The sequence below is a fragment of the Notechis scutatus genome, chromosome 1, assembly GCF_049901735.1.
Source record: "Notechis scutatus isolate UNSWTSFEM ecotype Mainland chromosome 1, rNotScu1.2, whole genome shotgun sequence".
NCBI lineage: Eukaryota > Metazoa > Chordata > Lepidosauria > Squamata > Elapidae > Notechis > Notechis scutatus.
The window spans coordinates 23,140,005-23,156,997 of record NC_142009.1 but is presented as its reverse complement, the minus strand read 5'-3'; positions in this window follow the sequence as shown (position 1 = coordinate 23,156,997).

Below are 16,993 nucleotides of genomic sequence, written 5' to 3'. Positions count from 1 at the left end.
GTTCTCTGAAGTACTCAAAATTTCTGCTACCGGTTCTCCAGAATTGGTCAGAACCTCTGGTTTGAAGCTCTGCTCCTTGCACACTTGTAAATCTATGGTGACCCTCCCAAAACAAAAGCCTGATAATAGTTTTTATTAAGAGATACCGGTAGTTCTTGGCTTATGACCACAACTGGGAGCAGAATTTCCATTGCAAAGCAAGGTGATTGTTAAGTGAGTTGAGTTCAGTTTTATGATTTTTGCCATGATTGATAAGTGAATCACTGCAATTGATTGTTAAGCAAATCATGCAGTTAAGTGAATCCATTTTCCCTATTGACTTTGCTTGTTAAAAACCAACTGGGAAGATCACAAATGGCAATCACGGGATCCTGGCTACATTCCAACCATCATAAATACATATTGGCCAAGTGCCCAAATTTTGATCACATGACCAGGAGGATGCTGCAAAGGATGTAAGTAAGAAGACTGGTTGTAAATCACATTTTTCAGTGCCACTATAATTTCAAACAATTGCTAAATGAATGAGTGTAAGTCAAAGACCATCTGTATACTTAGACTGCAGCTCATAAAAGGTTATACCTTTTAATACAAATCTGCTTGTTAGAAAAGCTGTTTTGTGGGCTCCTGATTTTTTTTTTTTTTTTGCCATTGTGGCTTCTAAGATACTTTACCAATTCAGTTAAGGTTAAGGTTAAGTCAATAAGGTTAAGGTTAAGTCAATAAGGTTAAGGTTAAGTCAATAACATATGCATTTATAAATTAGATTGATACCCTCACTGAATTATTACTACTTCTAGTTCATGAGCTTGTTGGGAAAAATTGAAGAAGGAAGTATACATTACCTTGAGCTCCTGAAAGAAAGTTGGAATATAAGCAAGTAAAGTACTGTACAAAAATCCTGCTGATATAATTACCGGTAGTATTTGTGAAATAGGCTGGGCTTGAAATAGTGATTGGCCTAAACTCATTCTGAGTTTCCATGGCTAAAGATGAATTTTTCCAGTATAATGACCACTATACCATATTGCTTCTCTTTTAAAGCCATACACATTTAACATCATCTGTGAACCGACTCAATTGTTTATCAGATTCTTGGCTGAAAGCCTTATATTTCAAACAGATTTTTCCCTACAAAAAAAGCCCACCTCTATCGAATAGACATCCATTCTCATGACTAATGACTTTAACCAGGGGTGGGATTCTACCAGTTTGCACCTATTCGCTGGAACCAGTTGTTAACATTCTAAGCAGTTCGGAGAACCGGTTGTTAGAAGAAATTACTGGCCTAATCCTGTAAGGAAGGCAGGAAGGAAACATTCTGGTGTTGCTTACAGAAATTGCCTCTCTGTTAACCCTTATTACATTCTTGGCAGGACTAGACTTCCTGTCTCAGGAACTTCTCTGGAGCTTTTTTCCCCTCCTTTGCTGGTACTTTGCTTGTGTGGAGTGACCATTTAAAGTTACAATGGCACTGAAAAAAGTGACATATGACCATTTTTCACAATTATGACTGTTGCAGCATCCCCACAGTCATGAGAGGCCAGGCAAAGAGATGCATGCCTCGATGTGAGTGATATTGAGTTGGCCACACCCAGACAACATGACCACCAAGCCATGTCCACCCAGTCACATGACCACCAAGCCACGCCCACCACCTAAGCCACGCCCACAGAACCGGTTGTTAAAATTTTTGAATCCCACCCCTGGCTTTAACACTGGTATAACTCAGTTCAAATTGACAAAATTCTTTATATCTTTAGGGATGGCATTTATGTTCCCTCCCTACAAACGTTTGAAAAACCATTTGACTCTGTTAGCAATAATCTCTGTTAGATGATTAATCTCCTATTTGGTTTCTTTTCTTTCTCTTTGTTCATATTTTATAAACCAATAATAAGTTTTTTGGATGTACTTGAATGCTTTTCAATGTTATAATACCATTTAATTGTGGCAAGTTCTTGTCAATTAAACCTAATAATTATATTTTTTATACATCTAGGATACCAAATGTTAAGTTTAAGTACTTGGAAGTGATTAACTGCTAAGCCTCATGGATGTTTACTTAGAAATTTGTCATCGTATTCATTGAAACTACTGCCAAGTCAATATTTTATTACACCATTTGATATTTATTTGGGGCAAAAAGTTATTCAAAGCTTCCAGAGCATAGCGTAGTACATGATATACTCATATATATTCATGGATAAGCCCATGCACAGACAAACCAATCCTCAAATTTTTTAATGAAAATGCCATGAAGAAATGTGCCATGTGCAGATAAACCAGTTATGAAGATTAAAATGTATAAAAATTTTGAGGGTCAGTTTATTTATGAATAGGCTTATCCGTGAGAATATACAGATAATTTTTGAAAATATTATATTCACAGAAACGTCACAATTGATCTACATAGAAACCACTTTTGGAATTTTTACTCAATAAAGAGAAAAATGAAATTCTGATTTTGGGATTTGATATCTTTTGATTATGAAGATATGTATTTGTCTAGTCTGAAAGCAGAGAATTTTCAATTATAGATTTTTTTAAATTATAGACATATCTAACAATATGTATATTTTAGAGCTAATAATCTGCATTTATGGGTTATATATTTTATCAAATTAAGATATGATATATACTGTTACTGTTACTTGATTGTTTTTGTATGTATATCTTTATATATTTAGTTTTATACTTTTTTCTTTTCTTAAAATAAAACAAGTGTATATTTTATTTTATAACTATATGTTGAAAAAATTGGAAGTTTAACATTTATCTTGCTATTCTTTGTTTTCTTGTCACTTTTTAAACATTCCCTCTTGTTCCCCTCTCCCACCTTTTGTCTTCTTCTAATTTTCTATTTTAGGCTTTTATTTTTTGAAATTTAATAAACTTTTTAAAGAAATCTCATAGCTGAAATAAAAACACGAATTAAAAAGCTTGCAAAAATTCTTAAGATGACTCCTAGGAAATTCCTAGCAATTCCAAAGTTAAGATGTCCATTGTTAAAAAGTAACATTTGAAAACTACTTTTAAATTATTGCCTTATATTGTAACTACACAGTGATTTCTCTGCAGAGTGGGATCAGCTAAACGTGAAAAAAAAATCTTAAATTGAGCTCAGTTATGGCTATGCCTATGTAAAAGTTATTTTCTTGGGAATATTTATTTATTTATGTATTACATTTATTGGCCTCCTCCATTTTATTGCAAAGTAACGCCTTGTTTCTCATTATTTTTTCCTGGACATTTTCCCCAAATTTCTGAGTGGGTTATATAGCCTTGGGACTTCAGAATGGCTTCTCACACAAATGTGGAAGGTATCTCACAAATCAATGCACAACAAAAACAATCTATATGCGACATATAAATGTTGAACATGTTGAACATTCATCAACAATCATTCTGTGTGATGACCCGTAGTGTCTCAAAATAACCCAAAACCCAAAACATACATTAAAGTCCGGTAAGGCCTTCAACTTAACTTCACTGTTTTATTAGGCACAGTTTAAAGTCACAAAAGTAAATAATGTGGCAAAAAGAAAACCAAAACAAACCGCATTGATGAGAGTTCCAAAGCAAGCCAAGATAATTAATCATACATTCCAGGAAGATAACTGAGGAGAGTCCATGGGAAGAACACCAGCAAAGATAAACCTCTTTCAAAGGTTTCTTGGGAATATTTATTTATTTATGTACTACATTTATTGGCCTCCTCCATTTTATTGCAAAGTAACGCCTTGTTTCTCATTATTTTTTCCTGGACATTTTCCCCAAACTTTGACTCCAGCAATTCTGACGACGCAGTTACAAACTTATATACATAGCTCCCAGCTGCAAGCCACGAGGAGGATCATGGTAATCTCCTGAGTAGACCTCGCTTTTCCCTGATCCTCTCCTCCCTGCGTGACCTGGGATGGATAGGGGATGGGCCTGGATCCTCCTCTGATTGCTCAGCTGGCCTCTGCCCTTCCCCAGCCTCCTCCTCCACTCCTGGAGCCACACTCCAACTCCCTGTTGGCTGTTCCTCCTCTTCCTCAGAGTCAGTCTCCACCAGGGGCATGACATTCTATTTATTTTTGTCATTGGTTTAATATCAACTTCATTTAATAAGGTTGGAATGTTGTGATCACTCAGTCATTTATCCTAGAAGAAAGTGAACAAGAATGAGCTAGAGAACAATCAAATATACTGTAGTTATTTTGCATAAGAAGGAAACTGAATTCAACCATTTTCCCTTGTAAGGCATCGACAGGTCAAGATGGGCAGTTCTCTTCCTTGGCTGCTTAGGACTGAGTCTGTGCAAAAGGCTTATTAGCCTAACTCCACTCACTCCAGGTGACTCCTCCCCAGTTTATGCTCAGTCCTTAGCAGCTAAGGGCGTGGGTTTTACCTCTCCTGTCTTTGGAGTTTTTCAATTCCAAAGGCAACCTTTTAGTGTGGATTTCCCTTTAAGGGAAAAAAAGCCTCCATTTGTCTTTTACTTTCAAAATTGGCGCTCTGCTTCTCAGCTGGTGATTGGAGCTGCCAAACAGCTGAAGACTGCTCCGGGGATCTGGAGCTGCCTGAAGAGGCCATGGAGGCCGTTTTCAGCCCTCCCGGGCGAATATTGCCCTTCCAACGACCGGAGGGTCGTTTTTGAAGAGAGGAGGCTTCCACGGCTGTTCCAGGAGCCGTGAAGCCGCTTTTTCACCAATCGCGGCAAGATAAGGAGTTTGCTTGGCCGGATGGCCATTTTTTTGTTGAGAGCATGGGCGTTGGCCACGCTTCTCTTATTGCTGCAGGGCTGGAAGCTTTCCCCCTGCAGTGAAGCAGGCAGCCACATAGCCGGTGGCTGCTTTATTCTTCACCTTCCTCAGCCTGCTGAAAGTCTTTAAGAATCCAGGGAGAGCACTGATGCTCCCTGGATGAAGATAGAAGCCTTGTGATAGGTGGCCATTTTGAAGACTCCTTGTGGCCAGTGGCCATTTTGGACACACAGGTGGCCATTTTGAAGATTCAGTGGCCATTTTGAACTGGCTTCTTCATCTTCTTCATCTTCCCACCACTCCTGCGCCTTTGTTCATCATCAGTTGCTGTGACAGCGGTGGACTACATCGAAGGGTAGGCGCTAAAAATCTATTGATTTCCCGGTAGGGATTGGTTTTCCTATTCTGAGGTAGACCAGGACCCTTGGGTCCCCGGCAGGGTCTGGTCTATTCATATTGCCCTAACTGACCCAGGAGGGTTTGAGTCCCAGTAGGAAGAGAAATCTTTCTACTGAAGTGTGTTTGGGCAGAAGAAAGTGGTGGTTGGTGTGGGGATAGAGTTTTCCCCTGAAGAAAATCTCATAAAACCCTTTGTGTGTTCTCCTGCCACAGATTGGCCTTGCTGATCACGATGTCTGAAGTCCTAAGGGAGACCAGAGCTTCTAAAGCAGCCAAGCCTCAAAAGGTGGCTCCAGCTGCTTCCACCAAGGGGAAACAACCTGTGAAGAAGGCCTCAAAGGCAGAGGAAAAAGGTGCTTCCAGGCACCATCTAGCCATCGAGAAGCACATTGCCAAAGTGCATCAGGCCTCTGCTCGGGCAACTTCAGCACACCCTTCTTCTCCTGCTGCACTCAATGAAATAGATTTGGAAGAAGCGGGACCTTCTTCCAGACCTGAGTTCCAAACTTGGTCCCCTAATGTATCCAGACGAGGCGCATCTCCAATCTATTCTGAAGGCGACAGTCATGCTGAGGATCTTTGGGGAGATGCAGCACCTTGGCAGGCACATGGATGTAGTGATCAGGGGGTGGAACTCCCATTCACTTCTACTGCATCAACATCCCAGCCTATGGACCCTTTTGAGACTGATGTCCCAATGAATCTTCAACTCCTGATAGACAGGGCGATCAGGAAGGGCATATCAGAGGGTTTACAGAGAGCAACCTTTCACTCTTCGGCTGCCTCTGATCTTTCAGAGAGAAGATCCAGGGTGCAGACGTGGTTGTTGTCAGGATGTGGTTCTTTTAGCCAAGGACCTGTGTCTGCATTGGCTGAAGGCCTGGCTTCTGCAGAATCAGTGGCTCCTGCATTGGTGGGGGACCCTGATCGACCTGAATCCGATATGTCTGCGGATGAAGGTCCTTCACAGGAATTTCCTGTTTTTTCTGGTTGTTTTAAATATGTTCTCTTTAGTCCCTTGTTATTCAAGGTTCAAAACACCGCCAATTTAAAGAACGTGGATGATGTGGCCACTCCCATTCTTCCTCCTGAGGAGTCAGATGTGCTGTTTGCCCAACCAGAAGCCAGGAAGGAGGTGGTTTCCTCGCCCAAGCTGTTTCTAAAGGTAATTAAGAAGCAGTTCGAAGCCCCTGCCACAGGGCCTAATCCTTTGGCCGCTGATCGCAGGTTCTTCAATGTGGGACCTGAGCTTACCAAGACACTTCAGGTCCCTACAGTGGATGCTCCGATCGCAGCTTTGGCCTCATCCTCATCTGCCCCCTCAGATCCAGAGGAAGTCCTCAAGGCAGAAGAAAAGAAAGTGGAACAGTCGCTGCAGAGATCCCATCTAGCTGCTGCTTGGGCTGTCAAGGCTTCCTCAGCGGCTTCCTTCTTCACGAGGACCTCGATAAAATGGCTGAAGCAACTGTGACAAAGAATTCCTCCATCGGATGTCCGGGCCCACCAGGACATTAACAAAATCATGGCGGCAGCAGAGTTTACTGCTGATGCCACCCTTCAAATCGCCAGTTTTGCCTCAAAAGCTATTGCTGCCTCCGTAGCAGCCAGGCGAATGTGCTGGCTTCACAACTGGCAGGTGGATGGCAGACGCAAGTGGAAATTAGTGTCTGCCCCAGTCCAAAGGGAGAAGCTTTTCAGGGAAGTCCTTGATCCCCTTTTGATTGAGACCAAGGACAAAAGGAAAATCCTGCCTTCCCTTCTGAAGTGGGTGGAACATCGGGCCGCGCCCTATTTCAAGCGTCCTCAGCCCAGAGGAGAGTCTTCTTCCGGGTTCCATCATCAGTCAAGACCTGTTTATCAGCATCAAGATCCACCTCCTGATCGCTCAGGCAAGGGCAGGCAGCAGTTTGCCTCTAAATGGCCCTTTTGAGGAGAAGGAAGTCACCCGTTCCGTTGCCAGCGCTAGTGCTATCTCCGTTCCCCTTGGTGGTTGTTTAGCGTGGTTTGCTGATCAATAGGAGGGTATTACTTCAGCCGCCTAGGTTCGATCTACCATTAGATCGGGTCTTTTACTCGAGTTCTACTCTACTCCTCCGAGGTTCTTTATTTCCTGCCCAGTATCTAGAGATGCTGGGAGGCGGAGTTTGATGGAGTCAGCCATCCAGCACTTGCTGGAACTAGACGCCATTCAGGAGATTCCCCTTGATCAGCAGGGGTTGGGATTCTACTCCAGAATTTTTGTAATCCCTAAGGCCTCGGGAGGGTGGAGGACCATTCTCGATTTGAAAAGACTAAATAAATATGTAGTTTACAGGCATTTCAAAATGCATACTCTTTTTTCCATTCTGGAGAGTGTTCGGCAGGGGGACTTCCTCACATCAATAGACTTGACGGAAGCATATTTACATGTTCCTATTTGTTCCTCCCACAGGAGATTTCTTCGGTTCTGTTATCAGGGTAAACATTTCCAATACAGGGCTCTTCCCTTGGGGTTATCTTCTGCCCCCCTGGTGTTTACCAAAATTCTTGCCGCTTTGGCAGTGCGCCTGCACACCGTTCTGGTACTTCTTATCTGGATGACATATTAATAATGTCCTTCTTTTCAGAGTGCTCAACAGGATCTGCAGACTACCATTTCAGTGCTGCAGAAGCTGGGGTTTTCCATCAACCAGAAAAAGAGTTATTTCTCCCTCATGAGACGCCTCCTTCATTTGGGGGCCATTATTGACACTGGGGTGTGTCAGGTATTCCTATCCCAAGAGCAGCTGTCTGGCCTTCAAGGGATGATTAGGCATGTTCAGACCAAAAGTTCAGTCCCGTTGGACCTTCTTTCTCAATTGTTGGGCAAGATGATCTCTTGTATTGGAATTGTTCCCTGGGCCAGGTTTCACGCCAGAGCCCTTCAGTGGTTTCTGCTTCCGTTTCAGAAAGCAGGGTCCAGTCACTCACCGAGGAAAGTTAAGCTGCCTAGCCAAGTATTAATTTCCTTTCATTGGTGCTGTCCAAGGCCATGTCTAGAGTTCAGTCTTTCAAGCTGGAATCCTGTCTGATTCTTACTACAGATGCTTCCCTATCTGGTTGGGGGCCCATCTAGGTTCTCTATGGGTCCAGGGGTTGTGCTCTCACCAGGAACAGGCTCACAGCATTAACTGGCTGGAGGTCAGAGCGGTTCATTTGGCCTTGAGGAAATTCCTTGGGCAGGTGGCGGGGTCCAATGTCTTGGACATAACAGACAATGTGGCCACTAAGGCTCACATCAACAGGCAAGGTGGTCCCTTATGACAGTGGCCCCCAACCTTTTTTATGCCACGGCCCGGTACCGGCATCACAAATTGATCCGCGGCCTGGTACCGGCATCAGCACACATGACAAGGCAAGGCGAGCCGAGCAACCGGCCAGCCAGCCGTCCCCCGCTTCTCCTCGCCACCTTCAACTCCTCCTTTGTACCTTTGTCGATGGGCTTCGGGACGGCTTCGGGACGGTCGCTCAGCTCGCCTTGCCTTGGGTGCTGAAAGAATCCTCACGCCTTAGTTTTGTTCGAAGCTGCCCCCCCTTCGATGAAACTAAGGCGTGAGGATTCCTTCAGGACCCAAACGCCGCTTTCCAACCGGAAAAGCTCACCCGGAAGCACTTTCTCATCGAAACAAAATGGCGGCGCCCAGCAAACCGGTGGCCCGGTAGAAAATGTTCCACGGACCGGTACTGGTCCGGGGCCCAGTGGTTGGGGACCCCTGCCTTATGATAGAGGCGGAATCTCTGGTTACATGGGCTAAACATCAGGGCTGAGCAAATTTTGGGTCTGATAATACACAGGCAGATTTGCTCAGCAGGACGATCATTGACCATGCAGAATGGCAATTGCATCCTTCCCTTTTTCACCGGATCTCCCGGATTTTTGGTTCCCCTTAGGTAGATCTATTTGCCTCATCCCTTAATACCCAACTGTCCAGATACTATACGAGGTTTTTCTCTGATTGTGAGATGAGAGCTCCCCCTCTAGGCCATAGCACCACTCCTATCTCTCTCTCTCTTTCTCTCCCCCTCTCTCTGAGCAAATGGCAAAGGTTTGTGGAAATCATTCTATACATGTGCTTTTGTCAATCCTTTTTTTTTTTAATTGTGGGTGTTGAGGGAACAAGATACCCCAGTCTTTTGAAGTAATTGAGACGAACCCACTGAGATGAAGTGAAAATTAAGATGCTTGTGCATTGAGCATTAGGCATCTCTTTTTCAAAGAATATTTGGCTCTCCCCTTGCCTTTCTTTGCCTGGAGGATGTGAACTACTTGTTCTGGGGATTAAGAGAAATCTCAGCAAATACGTTCAGCCTCTGACTCATTGCTCAGATTCAGACTGCACTGCCAATTTTGACATTGTTAAGCTATGTAAAACCCTTACTATCAGCATTATTTTTCAGGGGAAACAGGCACTTTGTATTGTAATTTTCTTCTTATACAGTAGTTATCATTTGGGCCTCTTGAGAATTCTTCTCCCTCATTTTATGGGTGGGCTGATTACTGTTGAGCTTAGAATCGAATAGAGCTGGAAGGGACCTTGGGGGTCTTCTAATCCAGCCCCCTGCTCAACCAGGAGACCCTATACCTGTGGTTGCCCACCAATGGGCTGGGGACCACTGGTGGTCCATGAGAAAATTTTGGTGGTCCGCAGAGAAATGTCACCCCCCAAAGCATCTTCTAAATCCAGGCTGTGCAGGAACACAAGGCTGCGCCACCCACATGGCCTGCAGGAACAGAAGATTTGCATCGTTTGTATTGCGAACAACATGAGGTAGTGAGGGGAGGGGGGAAAGGGCAGAGGGGGGAACTTGCTCCACTCGCCCCACACGCCTGGCTTGGCCACTGGCTTGCTTCTTTCCTCTTCTTTCCTCTTCTGCTTTTGGCTGCATGCAAGGAAAGCAGCAAAAGTCTTTCTTTCTCTCCCCCAAACTCTGCCAGAAATGAGTCTTTGGGACCCTGCAAGGCATCCTGCTCCAAGAGGCTGCGCCGGCGCAACAAGTCTCACAGAGGCTCATTTCTAGTGGAGTTTGGGGGAGAGAAAGAAAGACTTCTGCTGCTTCTGCTGTTTTCCTTGCATGAAGCCAAAAGTTTCTCTCTCTCTCTCTCTCTCTCCCCCTGAGAACGGAGCTGGAGATGGTATCCTGTGATCCCAAATAAAGAATGATCAATTGGTAGGAAAACAGGGTGGGGAATTTTCCTGCAGACTTTTTTGGGGATTTTCCCAGGGTCTCTGGTCCGTGGGATTTAAAATTAAGAATTTGATGGTCCCTGAGGTCCAAAAGGTTGGCGACCCCTGCCCTATACCATTTCAGCTATCCATGCTTTTTTTTTCTGCCCATGCTTTTTATTTCTAATTTATTCCCCACCACCATGTCAGCAACCTAAGAAGTGAAAAAAATGTATAGAAAGAAACATGAAATTTATTTAAAAATTATCAAGGTGGTTTACAGACACAGAAGTAATACCCATATTAATAGAACATAGTTGCGACTTTTTGATTAATGTGACTTTATTAACATGGCTGAGTTTTATTTTACCATTTATATAATATATTTCATATCTTGACCATGATTTTTCCTTCCTATCTCAGACTTCATTTTATTTGTGTTTCTGAGTTGGTCTATGACTGTAATAAAATATGCAGCTATCTGTAATTTAATATGATGGTCTGGTTCAGACAACTTGCTAAGACAGTACTTGACTTACAACAGTGACCATTCAAAGTTACAACAGCACGGAAAAAAAGTGACTTATAACAGTTTTTCTCATTTATGACCACTTCATCATCCCCATGGTCAAATGATCAAAATTCAGATGCATGGCAACTGGTTGATATTTATGATAGTTGCAGTGTCCTGGGGTCATCATTTTTTGCAAACTTCTGACGCCAAGTCAATGGGGTAGGCAGATTCATTTAACAACCATGTTACTAACTTATCAACTGCAATGATTCACTTAACAACTGTGGCAAGAAATGTCATAAAATGGGGCAAAACTCACTTAAAAATGTCTCACTTAACAACAGAAATTTTGAGCTCAATTGGGGGTCATAAATGGTGGGATTCAACATTTTTTACTACCGGTTCTGTGGGCATGGCGTGGCTTGGTGGGTGTGGCAGGGGAAGGATACTGCAAAATCCCCATTCCCTCCCCACCCCCATAACCTGCTTTCCAGCTCTGTTCTCCTGTGCAAGGCAACAAAAGAAGACCCAGCCAATCAGCTGGGACTCGGGAGGCAGAGAATAGATGGAAGCGGGGCCAGTCAGAGGTGGTGTTTGCTGGTTCTCTGAACTACTCAAATTTTCTGCTACCAACTAGTTCTCCAGAACTGGTCAGAACCTGCTGAATACCACCTCTGGTCGTAAGTAAAGCATTACCTGTCGATGGGTTTCTTACAATAGGCTGAATCACAAACCCCTCAACCTAGCTTTAGCTTAGCATGCAAAACCAGAAGACAGGTCAGAAGGGATGCATAATTTAACAGCATCTGTGCATGCTGTTTTTCGGCATGCTGATTAGCCATGCACAGAATTTCATTTTATGTTCTGGTTCAGGGAACAAAATACAGGTACTGTAGTCCTTGTTGAGCAGCTTTCATACAGTGACCATTTGCAGTTATGACAGTGATGTAAAAGCTATTTTGCTTCCAGTCCATGCATTTACAATCTTCACAGGTCTGGAAAGCCAAGGTACGCTGAAGTAAAATCAGAAGCACAATTGCTGTTTCACTTATTGACCCAGTTTGCTTAGCAACCAGGTTCCAGGTCCTAATTGTGATGATTAAACAAGGAATGCCACCAACACCACTATTCGGTTTGGAATATTTCTGAGACTCAAATACAGTACAAATGTGTATACAGTAATCTTCTGTGAAATTTATTGCATAGACAAATGCTGTTAATCAATAGCAACATTCAAAGGCTTTTTTCACTTCAACAAGGATGATTTTTTAAAAAAAACCTATTGGGGTACTAAGAGTAGAATTTTGTGTGGAAAAGGCTATGAACTCAGTTGTTTCTCATCTGAAAACTAATTCCTCGGTAGGTACAGCAATTCTAAGCACATTTTTGCACATGTCTTTGATGGTTAGATCTTCAGGTCTCAGCAAAGATCAGCCTAACCCTGGTCTAAATTAACAAGTTGAGAACACCTGGGCTTGTTTTCTTCAAAGTGCACATGATGATCTACTGTATAATAATAAGATTTAATGTTAAAAGTAGATGGAATGTGGAAGCAAGAATCAGATAATCATATAAAATTACATTATAATTATAGTGCCTTAAGGATGTCATCATATACATATTAACAGCTTTTTCAGAGAGATATTTCCTTTCACTAGGGAATCTGGAAAACAAGGAGAGCTATAGGAATAGAGACTTAAAACATTAGCAGTACAAGGAGCCAACATTTATACTATGAGAGGGCATAAACATGTTCAGCCATGACTTGAAACAGACAAAAAGTTACTACTTTTCCCCTTTGCCTCTTTATGGCGATGCCATGCCTACTTAAAATTTTAGTGGAGATCTGGTTCCATTTTACACAAGGAATGCCAGGAAGGACTTCAAAAGAATTGAAGTATTCAATTTAAGTCATGTATTGGACCAACTTGCTTTTCTATCTTAGATAGGTAAATATAATAGCTCCAAGGACAGGGGGAAAGTAAGGAGCACATACTAAAGATCAAGGGATATACAGTATGGGAGAAAATCACCACCTAAAATGCACATGGAAGCCTAATATTGTTTGCCAAGAAAAGGGGTGAAAAGAGATGGGTAGTGATTTCCTCAGCCTGTTCTTTCAGGGAAATAGGTGAGGCACAAGTCACAGAAGTAGCTGGATCAAAGCTATACATGAGTGAAGCATAGAGCTGTGATGGTGCAGTGGTTAGAATGCAGTATTGCAAACTAATTCTCACCGGCTCAAGGTTGACTCAGCCTTCCATCCTTCCAAGGTCGGTAAAATGGAGACCCAGATTGTTGGGGGCAATGTGATGCTTAAACCGCTTAGAGAGGGGCTGTAACAACTGGGAAGCAGTATATAAGTCTAAGTGCTATTGCTGTTGCTATATACCTCCTTGCAATCAATGTGGCTGAAAACATCACACAGGATATTCCCTGTATAAAAATACAGAAATTCCCCTCTCCAAGGGGTAGAGATAGAAACCTTATAAACCTCAAAACATGGAGATATGACATAATGTAAATTTACATCCCTCTTTGAGAAAGAATATAGTCACTGATTTGGCTTTACCAAGAACTACATACAGTATTTGGATTTTATGGGACAGGTTTCCCATCAACTCCTTTTCATTTCCACACTCAAAAAGAAAAAGAAAATCCCTTAATGTTTTTTTAATATCTGTCTTAGTAGATAGTTTCTCTTGCTTTTCCCAAATGGATTCTAATTCTACCGTGTTTCTCATATAATAAGGCCGGGTCTTATTTTTTTTTGAGCCCCGAAAAAATGGCTAGGCCGTCTTTTCGGGGGTGACTTAATTCCCCCCTTGCATCTTCGGGCAAGCAGGCGGTGACGGCTTGGATGTTGACCTCGGCGTTGGTGGGGCACTTCGTATCGGGGTCAACGCAGGCAGCATCATATCCGGGTGTGCAACAAAAGTACTTCCTAATGGCAAGCCCCCCCACCATTCCCCCCATTTCGCATGTTTTAATATAGGCCTTAATTTGGGGGGAGGGGCTTAATTTCATTTCATGCCTATAAAACATGCTGGGACTTCCTATTGGGGGAGGCCGTATTGTTGGAGAAACAGGGTAGTCTGTTCATTGCTATGAATTCTTGTCCACTTAATGTCTTCTTAAACAACTGTTCTTCCCAAATGCCATCTCAGCCTGTACCAACACTTAACCCAGTTACTGAATTGTTTTTTTGTGCAGTATCTTATACCATAAACTAACCAAACAGATTAATGTTCCATAATATAATAAGTAATGCATTAAAAAGTAACTCAGTTAACTGCACCTGTGTGATCCTGAACTGAGCTGTGTGAGTTTATATCCTTGACTTGTTGTTGTGACCTGACCTTTTAAAGCAGTGTTTCTCAGCCTCAACAATGTTAAACTGTGTAGATTTCAACTCTCAAAATTCCCCAGCTTTAGACACCTCTTGCATTCTCTGCTTGCCTCAGTATTTACATTCTTCTTTATCTCATCCCTTTTTAATTCATTTGTTTGTATTTTTCCCTTCTTTTCCTCCTTTCCAACCTCCTCCCTATTCATGCTTTTAAAATGGCCTTCCTACTCATATTTTCCAACCAAGTAATTATCCTCTGATGTTTCTTAATACAGTAACCTTTGTTTTCTCAGATCCACTCCTAGTTTAGGTCTGAACTCTTTTTTTCTTCCTGGCAATTCTAGAATGATGCTCAATCATCCTGACAGGGGATCTTGCCGTTGTGTACAACCAGTTCTGTCATACAGGTAGCATTTGTCTTATTTCAAGGAAAAAAAATGGAAGGATGGCAGCAAGTATTATATCCTTATAAAATATATGACTGCAATATTATCAAGCTGGAGATGTGAGATGACAGTCAGATGTGTATCAGTTACATGTTTCCTGAAGTAAGAAGGATAAATATGCTATTCATTTCCAGATGCAGACTTACTACAATTGGGATCAAAATTTCCCTTGCTAAGCAAGATGGTTGTTAAGTGAGTCTATTCAATTTTACAATCATTTTTGTCAGAGTCCTAAATGCATCACTGTAATTATTAAATGGATCACATGGTCATTAAGTAAATCTGGCATTCCCCATTTACTTTGCTTGTTGGAAGCTGACTGGGAAGGTGGCAGATGGCAATCACGTGACTTTCAGATGCTGCAAACTGAAGAATTGCCAAACACCCAAATTTTGATCATGTGATGCTGTAAGTCATAAACGTGAGGACCAGATGTAAGTCTTTTTAGTGCTTTGTATCTTTGAATTGTCACTAAATGAATGGTTGTAAGTCAAAGACTACCTGTAGTCAAAACTTGAGAGACCTTGCTTTTCCTTGCCTTCTGAAACACAAACTTTTTCTGCATTTTCTAGAAAGGCCCATTTATTTGATCTCCTTGTTCCCTTGCTTACTTTTCACATTATCTATAAAATGTGTTTATTTTGGAAACTCCCCAGTGTCCTTTGGTTTACCTCGCCTATTAGATGACAAGCAATTTCTTTGAAAGTTCTTTCTCTCTCTGATATACGTATACATTTTATCGCCCCTTTATGTTCCTGCTAGTTGGGTGCAGAGCATGTCAACAAATGCATGGGTCAGAAACTCAGGCAGAAAATTGCATTTCCATGGCAGGAAGTAAAACAAAATCTCAGTTGCAGTCTTCTTTTCTAGACAGCTGCTGCTAGAAGCATAGCAACTTTGTTGGAATCATTTGAGAATTTAAAAAGAATTGCTCTGCATGTGGGTATGAATATATACATACGTGTAACTGTCTTAGCCTCAATATGACAGCAACTGTTTTTATGAATATATACACAGAGCGAACTCTGTGCTGTGCCACGTCTCAGGATCAGTTGCCAAGCGTAGATATGTCAAACTATCTTCTTGCTTGAACTTAAGATATTTTGTGCATGTACAATCTCTGCCCAAACAGATATCCAGAATGGGAGCAGAGGTGAGAGGGTAGAAAGAAGGCCATGGGTACTAGAGCAGCCCCTTCTCCTTTTTCTGCTGGTCATTCCCAGCACGTATCAGCTTGCATGACACGGCCAAAGTGTAATACCCTTTGTTTAGCAATCTTGGCTTCTAGACCTAGACTTGGTCTAGGATTCTTTGTTTGTGATTTTTGCAGTCCAGGGGAAGTGTAGTAATCTCTGAGACAGCAGCTGATAAAAACTGAGCCATTTTCTGTAAGAGTTAATTATGATCCGGCAAAAGAAGGATTTCAGCATCTGACTCAAAGTGGAATGAATTTTATTGAGAAGGAGTGTTAAAAGATAGGAGTACATGCTGTCACAGATGGGGCAAGGGAAGAAAATGAGGGCAAGGGTTTCAGGCTCACTCCAATCACAAGGAGAGATTGTTGCTACAAAAAATAGATTTTCCAGTGTTTACTCTGCAATATCACAATGGGGAAGAAGTTATGGGCTAGCCAAAATATCTGGTGGGTAGCAGAATGAGACTAAATAGGCTCTTAGCTGGTACAAGAAGGTTCTGAAGAATCTACCAGCAAGAATCACCAGTAGCCTCTAGATCCATCTGCCACATAGAATCCTTCAGACTGCAATCTGTCCCAGGTAAAGTATAAAGTGGGTCTCAAAAAGTAGAGGTCTCAAAAAAATAAAAAATGATGGTTGTGATTGTGCAATTGAAGCCTCATCTCTCTTTAACATGTGTCTCATGTAGAACACGTGAAAAAAGGGCAGAGCATTGGTTGCCAAGATTGCAGCCTCCATTTTAACTTTTTTTTTACTCCATGATACCCCATCCATATCCCACAGCACCTTGAGATTATGACACTGACTTCCACAAGCATTGTGATGATGTGCCTCTTAAGTCAGTGTTTATTTTTAGCAACTTCTTAGATATATTTTCTTCAGGATGATCTGTTTGTCCCTAACCTCATTCAGGTCTTCCAGAAGTGCTCCTCATTGCCACTGTAACTAAATCCATCCACCTTGTTGAAGGTCATCACTTTTCTTCTCTTTTCTTCTAATTGTCCAGCATTAAAAACTTCTCAAAAGGCAGTTCTGCTCATATGACCAAAATATGATAACTCCAGTAGGAGATGATTTCTGCAACCACCCATTGCTTTGTTCTTGGCTCTCTACCGAGAGTCCTTGGCTCAGGACTTCTCCAGCGTCAAAGTTCAG